General features: G+C 36.7%; 1 pseudogene; it reads left to right on the top strand.

Moving 5' to 3' along the window:
• The first annotated feature begins 8,125 nt into the window (after nucleotides 1–8,125).
• Nucleotides 8,126–9,511, top strand: LOC143041802 (uncharacterized; annotated as a pseudogene).
• Nucleotides 9,512–10,162: the final 651 nt, after the last annotated feature.

The following is a 10,162-nucleotide window of genomic DNA, read 5'->3' as shown; positions in this document are numbered from 1 at the left end:
ATATATATAAATATATATATATATATGTATATATATATATATATATATATATATATACATATATACATATATATACATCACTGTGCAGTAAGTTGATTGGATATAAAAAAGAAAGGAAATAACGATTTCCGTATATTTTGATCACTTGCTGTGATCCTCTTCAAGCGGAATACAAAGACAAGAGAAAACACAAATCTTATATACAGAGGAGAGAGGTGGCATCTATGTTGCTACGCGGGCTTTGTGGCAAGTCATCCGCTTTTAGACGCCACCTGATATGTCATGTCCATGTACCCTCACTCCACCTCTCTCCTCTGTATATAAGATATGTGTTTTCTCTTGTCTTTGTATTCCACTTGATGAGGATCACAGCAATTGATCGAAATATATGGAAATCGTTATTTCCTTTTTTTTCTTATATCCAATCAACAGAGGGTTTTTAGTGTATATATATATATGTATATATATACATATATATACATTTATGTATATATATATACATATATATATATATATATATATATACCTACATATCTCTGCATATATATTTATGTACATTATATGTATAAGCATACATTCATGTACATATATATATAGATATATCCTCCTATCTATGCATAGTATACGTATGTAATTACACCTTTACGGCTAATCGGGAATCAATACAAAAGGCAATTATCCTTCCAGACTCTAAGACTCTAAACCTTCCAAATCATTCCAGTGTTGGTTGGGAAATAAAGGCAAGCAGCGTCCTCCCAAGTCGACTTGAAGCGCCGCAGATTCCCGATAAACCAGAGCTGCATTGATCTAAGCTGAACGCAAAGTGAAGGCAATGCTATTATCGCTAACGGCGTATCGACTTGCGTGCTCCGCGGCCATGAACTCGCGCCCGCTGAAAGCCGAAACGTATTGCCGCAATCGACTTAAAGGTCCGAACATTGTTGGGTTAGTTTCTGCGTTATTTTCTCGCGTGGAGGAGGGGAGGAAGGGTCTGGGGGTGAGGTTGGGGGGTAAGGGAAGGGGGGGGAAGGGTAGTGGAAGTCAGAGTAGAGGTCGCCGTCCACAGGAAGGCTTTTAGTGACCGTATTTGTCTTGATAAGATTTTTTTTTGTATTAACGGAATGGTTTTATTTACTTATTCACTTTTTTTTGTTTATTTATTTTTTTCATTTATGAAAATACTTATTCATTTGTTTGTTTATCTATTAATTTCATCATGCACTTATTTATGTATTTATTCATTTACTCATTTACCTACTCATTTATTTATTTATTCACTTTTTCAAGTTTGTTTATTTAATTTTTCATTTATGAAAATACTTATTAGTTTATTCGTTTATATATTCATTTCATTATGCACTTATTTATGCATTCATTCAATTACCTATTTATCTATTAATTTATTTATATATTTATTTATTTGTCTATTTATCTATTCGTTTATATGTGTATTTGTTTATTATTTATTTACATATTTATTCATTACCTTATTCATTTTTTACTTTTTTTTTTTTTGTCTTCGTATCGGAAAGAATGTTGATCCACTCAAAAAAAAAAAAAAAAAGTTTATATATGTGTTTGTTTATTTACTTATTCACATACTTATTCATTACCTTATTCAATATTTCATTTTTTTTTTGTCTACGTATCGGAAAGAATGTTAACACACACACACACACACACACACACAAAGTAAAAGACCAATGATAAAAGAATAAGATAAAGACCATGCTCCCTCGAAGTCATCTGTAAGTGTTGGTACACAGAAAGCCATGAAAATGTGTTTTGCCTTAAAAGAAATCCTATTAGTGTTCTTGTTTTGCTTCTCTAATAACGCACACGGGTCACTAGATGGTGAGAAAATTAATTTACCACAAAACTAAAGTCTCATTTTTCTTTTGTTTTTGTATCATTAATTTATTTTTAAAAGAAGGTAAATAACATGAAAAAAATTAAATGAAACGAAAATAGATAAGATATATAATATAAAGAAATATATCAATGTATTTTTCTTTTGTGTTTGTATCGTTAATTTATTTTAAAAGAAGATAAATAACATTAAAAAATTAACTGAAACAAAGATAAATAGGATATATAATATAAAGAAAAACATAAAAACAGATTAAGAATTTTGAAATGAAATAAAATGATCAAAATAAGATATAAAAGATAACATAAAAAGATAAACAAAGTCACAGAAGATAAAGTAAAATAAGATAAACTAAAAACAAAGTACAAATAAGATGAAATCATCTAATAAAGAAAAAATATAAACGTAGTACAACAAATCAAAATAAAAAACACAAGATAAAACGACAAAATAAAGACAACAACAAAAAAGAGACAAAAAATCCAAAAGAACAATAATCACATTAAACATATAAAATGTTTAAGACTCTTGCGCAAAATAGGACAAGATCAAGTACTCGATACTGCCCCGAGGAAATGCGGCAGTGAAAAGCTAAGTGGGGGGGAGGCGACCTGGCTGAGTGCTTCTACTAATTGAGGCATCGGACGCGCAGGCAAGAACGCGACGAACGTGCCTAAAGATCTGATCCCTGAATTAGCGGACGACGTAACCCAAAATCTCCTTCCACCACCTCCACCCCTCTCCATCTCCTCTTCCACTTCTCCCTACTCTTGATCTTAAGATATATACATGTGTATATTTATGTATATATATATATATATATATATATATATATATATATATATATATCATTTTTATGACCATCGCGCAGAGGATTCGAACCTACTGCTCAAGGCGCCAAGAGGCCCTGTGACTGCCGCCTTACACCACTCGACCACTAATCATCAGTGGCAGAGCGGTGTAAGGCGGCAGTCACGGGGCCTTTTGGCGCCTTGAGCAGCAGGTTCGAATCCTCTGCGCAACGATCATAAAAATTATCTGATTGATGTCGCTGTTCATTAGCGAATTTTTCATATACATGTATGTTGTGTGTCATTGTGACAAATCAAAGTATTACACAACTTGTCGGATGGCTCACCATAATAAAGACTCGGTGAAATTAGAATAGAGACTGAGCTGGCTTAGTACCGTCGGGGAACTACTAGGTCGTAGAACGGGTCGTTCCTTTTTGCACGACCTGGCTGGCTCAAGGCTATCGTATTTGTTTCGTAATAAGCAGTCGCTAAGGCAAAGGTTCGAGGCCTTGCGGTAGAGCTTTTTCCACACACACACACACACACACACACACACACACACACACACACACACACACACACACATATATATATATATATATATATAATATATATATATAGATAGATAGATCGATAGATAGAAAGACAGATACATACATACTTACAGGTATGCATATATACAGAGGTAAATAGATTGACTGATGAATATTTAAGTAGACAGGTGCAGAGAGAGAGAGAGAGAGAGAGAGAGAGAGAGAGAGAGAGAGAGAGAGAGAGAGAGAGAGAGACAGAGAGATACAGAGCCAAAGGTAAAGAAAGACTCTCTCTTCCTCTCTCTCTCTCTTCATCCCTCTTCCTCTCCCTTCCTCTCTCTTCCTCTCTCTTCCTCTCTCTCTCTCTCTCTCCCTCTCTCTTCCTCTCTCTCTCTTTCTCTCTCTCTCTCTCTCTCTCTCTCTCTCTCTCTCTCTCTCTCTCTCTCTCTCTCTCTCTCTCTCTCTCTCTCTCTCTCTCTCTCTCTCTCTCTCTCTCTCTCTCTCTCTCTCGTTTTTCCCTTTCTTTTTTCCCAACGTATCTGACTTGTGGTACATCATGCTCCCACCGTGCAATCATCTCTTTAATTCAGAGGACTAATGTAAACTTGACCACAACACACTTTATTTCCAGTATTTTTCGTCCTGTTGCTGGATAGAGCAACGGTAATGTTTCCGTTCATACTCAATTTACAGTTGCATGTAAATGGAGATTGACACGCGAAAGAATTGTGTGTACGTTCATGAAAAAATGCCAAATTCCTCTTAAACTCTCATTTTTGGAAGTTCCATGTCAGTAGGTTATATATGAGGCTGATGCTATCATTCAATATTATTAAGCATAATAGATATATATCTTATATTTCTTATGATAATTATCGAACTAAATAAATGTAATATGAAAAGACAAACTATATACACATTGACGCATAGCTCGAAAAGTAAATTTATCGATATTTTATTACAGTCAGTTGGTACTGAAATGGTTTTATCACACACACACACACACACACACACACACACACACACACACACACACACACACACACACACACACACACACACACACACACACACACACACACACACACACACACACACACACACACACACACACACACACACACACACACACACACACACACACACACACACACACACACACATACACACATATAGACCTCACTATATGACAACGTAGACTCGTAATCGATCTACTGCAGCTATCAGTAGGTGACAGCCCCGGCTGTCCGACCACATGGTATATAAGGAGAAGCAACTCCGGGGGTTGAAGCTCAGCGTCTCCCGGCGTAGGCGTTTCCTGTCTAAAGTCCTGACAGATCGACGGATAGACAGAAGCCGTCCCAGGGTGGTTCTTGAGGAACCGGTGGAACCTGTATGACGGACAGACTGTCCCGACGGACGGACATACGGGATCTTTGAACGGACGGACGATATCCAACGGAACCGGACGGATGGTTCCGAAGGACAGACGAAATCCGATGCTCGACGGTTCTTGACAGAATCCAACGGAACCCGACAGACGGACGGACGGACGGAGGGACGCCTACGAAGGACCTTTTGGGTCAGAAGGCCTACGAAGCAGGAAATGGACATAAAATTTCCTTTTCTGGAACTGGAAAGGATCAAGGCCGCAGCGGCAGTGGCTGGAAGGCCAGGATGACCTCAAAGAGGCACCTCGTGACGTCAAACGATTTTATTCAGTTTAATAAAAGAGGCGTAGGAATGGAGCAATTTTTTATATCCTATAAAAGGCGCATTCTATATATTTTATACTGGCTAACGACAGGTGCTCTTTTTCGGCCTCGAAATGAAACCCAAGAGGATGAAGGACTACTTAGGCATACGTACATACATACATACATACATACATACATACATACATACATACATACATACATACATACATACATACATACATACATACATACGAACGTATGTACATACATACGTACGTACGTACATATATTACATACTTGTACATACATACATATTCGTACATACATACATACATACATACATACATACATACATACATACATACATACATACATACATACATACATACATACATACATACATACATACATACATACATACATACATACATACATACATACATGTATGTATGCATACATACAAATACACATATCGTCATCCTTATAAAGATATTGCCTAAGCAATTTTTCGGCGATTTCTGGATTTTTGTCTAAGTTCACTCTTCATTGTTTGGCATTCTAGGTTAATAGGTTAAAACTACGTAAGGAGTAACGTTATGCATATATATAAATATGCATATACATATATATATATATATATATATACACGTTTTGGCTTTCGACTATGCCTATTTCTATATCATGGCATACGGTAGTTTACTCAGACTCCTCCATATGTAAGGCAAAGTCTCCTTACGAAAGAGAGAGAAGATTGACAAAAAGCTTTGTCACAACAAGCTTGCCATTTCATTTAATGACATTTATATATATATATATATATATATATATATATATATAATATATATATAAATATATATATATATATATAAATATATATATATATATATATATATATATATATATATATATATATATATATATATATATATATTTTGATTTCCCGAAAAGCTGGAAAAACTACTTAGGCAATTTCTTTAAGAGGGTGACGATATGTATATATACGAGTAAATGTATGTATGTATGTATGTATGTATGTATGTATGTATGTATGTATGTATGTATGTATGTATGCATGTATATATGTATGTATGTTTGTATGTATGTATGTATGTATGTATGTATGTATGTATGTATGTATGTATGTATGTATGTATGTATGTATATATGTATGTATGTATGGTGAAATATACATAATCATTAACAGGCGACATCGTTCGCGTCTTTCTGAGGTAGCTCCCCAATACCAGGTAACTTTATTCAGCTGAGTGTAGAACTAGGACGATGACGCCCATTGAATATTCTATTCTGGCTAACTATAAACGATTTTATGCATTCGCAAATTAATAAAATCGCCTGGCGGTAGCCGTGCCATCTCTAGTACTTCCCTATTCCCCCGGCCGACCGGGCGGCCGACGTCAATCTCCTTATCATTACCTCGCCGGCCGTCCGGCCTCCTCAAATATTTCCTTTCTGTTTTTACTTTCCATTTCCCCAGCCGTCTGGCCTCGTTCCTTATAGATTTTTAAAATCAGCCGGCCTCCTGTCCTTTTGAATTTTTTCCTTTCGATATTCCGGCCGGTCGGTCCTTTTTTTTTTTTTTTTTTTTTTTTTTCCTTGCTTTCCTCGACCAGCCGGCCTCCTTACTTTGTAAAGCATATCCATCCAATCGTCCCGGCTGGCCGGTTTCCAAGCCTTTACGTTCTCCTAGCTGGTCACCCTCCTTAAAATTTCATTCAGGCTTTATCTGCTTAGGTTCCCCCAGCTGTCCGGCACTTCAAGTTTTGCTCCTAGCCGTCCGGCCTCCAGTTCAAATCAATCACGCGGGTCTCCGACCGTCCAAGAGCCGGGACCAGCACGGAGAGCCGTCACCGTACTGAGGACATTCTAGATGAGCCAACCGCTCGCTGATCCGGAGCCGCGCGGGTCCCTAATATTCACTTTCTTTCCCTGATTGCCGTCAGGCAATTTTATTCAGCTTAGGAAACTCCTTCCCGCTGAAGGCCTATCAGTGTGTTTTAGGGTGTAGACCTTCTTAATAACACTTAATATATATGTGTATGTTTAAGATATATTGAATCTTTAGAAGCTCTGCCAAGGGATTCGAACCCTGACCTGTGCGTGCATAAAATCGGTGAAAATGAGACTATGTCTTCTGTAGATATGCAGAGTGTGGTCGGGGACTTGTAAAATCCTTTTGTATCATCGTACATAGTTCAGTCGCTAGCGTCTTGGCTTCGTGATTATGCACGCACAGGTCAGGGTTAGAATCCCTTGTCAGAGCTTCTAAAGATTCACTTGATATATATGTTTCTTTGGTCATCAAGCAATTTTATTCAGTCTAAGTAAGCACAGCTTCCACTGTCTCAGGTGTAAGCGTCATAGGCTTAATATATTCATGATTATCTTTAGACACTCCACTTCATAATAATGATCAACCTTTCAAAACCCAGAATAAAAAAAAAAAAAAATTAAATGAAGGCATGAGACAGCAAAACAAGAGAAAGATGAAGAAGATTACATGGCATGAAAAAAATAAATTGAAACAGAAATGTTGATAGTTTGTCTGTGGCTGTGCGTGTGCGTGAATTCATGTGTATTCGTCTGTATAGGAAACAGACAAACTTATCAGTACATAAAGAAAAAATATCAACATATAAGTAGGAGATTACCCGACTCAATAATGAAATTAAAGAATTAATAAGCATTTAAACAACCAAATAAACAAATACACATAACCTCACTACCAAACAACAAACGACATAATCCAACTTCGATACATTGCGATCCTCACAACACATGAAGCGTTTTTTTTTTTTTTAGAAGGGGATACTTACCTCCCTCCCCCCTTCCCCCTTCCCCCCTTCCCCCTTCCCCCCTCCCCCTTCCCCCCCACCCACGTGCATCAATTAGCGAAGCTATCACGCGATAATTGCGACGCATTTCCATTATGATCGCGATAGAACGAAGAGGCCGACTCATTGACGAATGGTATAAAGCAGCTGGAGTGTTTGTGGCTCCAATTGATGTTGAGCAAACATTGCGTTGAGTGGCTGACTGCGATCTAACTGGGAGAAGCTATTTAGCATGGCACAACTAGCGGAAAGGGTAATGAAGCTGCTATACTAGATGCAGATCACTTCAGTATACTAGAATTAGGCATAACGTGATGTAGTTTGGTAAAAAAGTAAAGTATTGAGTAGTATTGGATGGTATAGTTTGTTATGTTATGTTATGTTATGTTATGTTATGTTATGTTATGTAATTGTATGGTATGAAAAGGTATGGTATGATATGCTGTTGCATGCTATGCTATGTTATGTTATGTTATGTTATATTATGTAATTGTATGGTATGAAAAGGTATGATATGATATGCTGTTGCATGTTATGTTATGTTATGTTATGTTATGTTATGTTATGTTATGTTATGGTATGGTATGGTATGGTATGGTATGGTATGGTATGGTATGAAAATGTATGGTATGACATGCTGTTGTATGGTATGTTATGGTATAGTATGGTATGGTATGGTATGGTATGGTATGGTATGGTATGGTATGGTATGGTATGGTATGGTATGGTATGGTATGGTATGGTATGGTATGGTATGGTATGGTATGGTATGATACGGTACGGAACGGTATGGTATGATATGGTATGGTATGGTATGATATGGTATGGTATGGTATGGGTATGTTATGAGTATGGTATGAATACGGTATAGGTATGGTATGGTTATGGTATGAGTATGGTATAGATATGGTATGGGTATAGTATGGTATGGGTATGGTATGAGTATGGTATGGTATGGTATGGTATGGTATGATACGGCACGGTATGGTATGGTATGATATGGTACGGTATTGTATGGTATGGTATGGTATGGTATGGTATGGTATGGTATGGTATGGTATGGCATGGTATGGTATGGTATAGCATGGTATGGTATGGCAAGGCATGGTATGATATGGGGCCTGATAGGGTGAGTCCTGCAAGACGGACGTCAGACAGAGTCATCTCCCTGCCGAACATGAACCCTGAAAGGCTGGCATTCGGTCTCTATTGCAGTTGCAAGATCCTCATCAACTTCAACTCTATTCTTTCACCTTTGCACATAAAGACAGCAGACAGCTTCTTGCCTCCTCTTTCTGCTACTTTCTGTCGATGACACTGAAACAACCTTACACTGATGCAATATTAGATAAATATTACAATATTCTTCCTACAGAGAACTCTGAGATCCTCAAGGATCGTTGCCCACCTACTGTATGCGTGGATCCGGGTTCCCAGACTGTGAAGCTCTTGGCAAGGGTTACTGTTATATTACAGTGTAACTGCTACAATAAACTACAGTATAGTATAGTACAGTATAGTATAGTATAGTATAGTATAGTATAGTATAGTATAGTACAGTATAGTATAGTATAGTATAGTATAGTATAGTATAGTATAGTATAGTATAGTATAGTATAGTATCGTATCGTATAGTATAGTATAGTATAGTATAGTATAGTATAGTATAGTATAGTATGATATAGTATAGTATGATAAATTCTAGTATAGTATAGTTGAGTACAGTATGGTGTGGTATCGTATGGTATGGTATAGAATGATGTAGTATAATATAGTATAGTATAGTATAGTATAGTATAGTATAGTATAGTATAGTATAGTATAGTATAGTATTAGTATAGTATAGTATAGTATAGTATAATATAGTATAATATAGTGTAGTATAGTATACTATAGTATAGAATATTGCAGTATCGTTTGGAAGAGTACCACATATAGTACACAGTTGTATAATAAGATATAGTGTAGTATACGGTAGTGAATTATGCCCTTATGTGATATGTAATACACAGCATTGTAAAACAACTAAAGGGATAGCTTTTCCCTGGGGTGATTGTACTGCTGTCCATATTCCGTTATGTAACGTAGAAACCATTATATATCAAAACACAATATTCTGTTATGTGTTTGGAAGCTGCTACGACTGGATTCTAGAGGGATTTGTCTCTCGTTGCGACCTCGATCCCAGATGTGTTTCGCTTTTCCTCTTTTGTAACGAGAACGTACTTCGCAGGATTTACTGGGCTGGGAACGTAGCATTATATGTATATATGTACACGATTCCGTCCGATTCCTGGTGACGTATGCCAGAGGTATCCTGGAATTAAGTGCTTTGTTCATCGCGGGCGTTTCAAATTATTTTCTTTAGATTGTTTGTGCTGTTTTATAGATGGTATATGTTTGGTAATCAAATTTG

This window comes from Oratosquilla oratoria, chromosome 3 (assembly GCF_046742065.1).
Source record: "Oratosquilla oratoria isolate Oo_2021 chromosome 3, ASM4674206v1, whole genome shotgun sequence".
Lineage (NCBI taxonomy): Eukaryota > Metazoa > Arthropoda > Malacostraca > Stomatopoda > Squillidae > Oratosquilla > Oratosquilla oratoria.
This window is presented reverse-complemented; position numbering and strand designations above follow the sequence as displayed.